The 1605-nt window shown below is 40.4% G+C and overlaps 1 protein-coding gene across 1 annotated transcript in view; it reads left to right on the forward strand.

The window, feature by feature from the left end:
- Nucleotides 1-1140: 1140 nt before the first annotated feature.
- Nucleotides 1141-1605, forward strand: part of LMNTD1 (lamin tail domain containing 1) — a 184123-nt gene continuing 183658 nt past the window's right edge. Inside the window, exon 1 of the mRNA XM_035321516.1 lies at nucleotides 1141-1264. The gene's annotated coding sequence lies outside the window, so the exon portion shown is untranslated. The remainder of the gene's footprint in view (nucleotides 1265-1605) is intronic.

The following is a 1605-nucleotide window of genomic DNA, read 5'->3' on the forward strand; positions in this document are numbered from 1 at the left end:
AGCCCAGAGCCCATAGACAAACTCAGCTGTTACAGAGATTCGGTCCACATTTCTTGTCAGATGGTGCTGCTTGCACTTTTTCAAAGCCTCATAATGCAGTGAAATTGTGGTAGGCTCACAAATGCAGATTTTGAGTTCCTTTTTCAAAGGGCAAGGGCATTAAAGCCTCTCAGAGATTACCAGGTTATTTTAACAAGGCAAAATATTACCCTGGCTATGGTCTTAGGAAGAAGAGAAAATTCCGACTAAGTTTCTTGAGTGATTCAGGTTTAGGTAGACGTTCAGTATGGAAATTTTGGCTAAAATACCTAACGTTTGGTAAATGTTCTTAAAGGATCTTAACAATAGAGCTGCCAGCCCCACCTACAAGAAGTGGTTTGCACCCTTTTGGCAGAAAGATCTAAGATTGAATGGGTATACGGCAAAGCTGGGAAAATGATGTTGTTCACTTTTTCCCAATGAGTCATCATCAGGTTTTTGAAAACTTTGTAATAACATCTTTTTTAGAACACCCAAGATGATTTTCTTCAAAAAGTAGCATTATAATGAGGGAGGAGTGGAAATGCATGTGCTTTTCATCTGCGCAGAATACAAAGAGACTATTTAATGTAAAGCAGACCTTAAAAGAGACAAATAAGCATGTTCAAGAAAATTGCTGGTAGAATAAATCTGAAGAAAAATGTTTCAAGTGCACATTGAAATCCTTTCATACCATCTGAAATGCATGAACTAGACAGAGAAAACTATGCTGAGAGTCACAGAAAGGGTGATAGATAGACAGACTCACACACCCAGGACTGATAACAAGTTTTGTGCAAATCTCTTTCATACTGTTCTGCTTTTCCTCTGGTAAATATTTTAAAAGAGATTTGTCTTACCAGGATGACATTAGTGTGAGAAAGTGAAAAGTGAAAAGAGTAGGGTTTTTATATTCCTGCATTAGTGAGAGCTTTACAAACTTCAGTTGTTTTGTTTTATTTGGAGGCAGGTAACTCCATGGTGTTCCAGTTTGCCTATTTTTCTCTTGCTGCCTCTCCTGGTCTGCAGAGCCCTGGAAAAAGGATAGCCCAGGCCCCACCCTGCTCGTGGAAAGTTCATGGAAACCATCAATCAGAACTAGTTGCCTTTAGCAACCAACAACAAATCTGCCCACGTTGGCCACAGGGATTGAGAGTATGTGGTTATTTTAACATTGATGTTCAGCTGAGAATTCCTGGCATCAGGAACATCCAACCTGCAGAAACTTCCAGAGAGCAACTCATAAGTTATGTCTGTAGGGTAACTAAGAGAGAACAGTAAATGCCAGGGTATGATAGAAAGCTCCACCAGCGTGCTTGCACCCAGTCACTGCTGTTTCCGCCAGGAAAAGACCCTAAAATAGTCTGGAAAATGGTGCCCGGGGGTTCTTCATTTAAGGCGTTTCTCTCAGTTGAGGGGGAAAAAGCATGCTAAAATTGATCAGCTTCTTTTGTAGTCTGTGGTAAGATTTCTTTAGTTGCATATCTGAAGGAGTGGAAATGTCAGAGTCCGCCTTTTTAATAGAATCACAGAATCACATACTTTCTAGGTTGGAAGAGACCTCAAGATCATGAAGTCCAACCTCTG

The sequence above is a fragment of the Oxyura jamaicensis genome, chromosome 1 (genome assembly GCF_011077185.1).
Source record: "Oxyura jamaicensis isolate SHBP4307 breed ruddy duck chromosome 1, BPBGC_Ojam_1.0, whole genome shotgun sequence".
Classification (NCBI taxonomy): Eukaryota; Metazoa; Chordata; class Aves; order Anseriformes; family Anatidae; genus Oxyura; species Oxyura jamaicensis.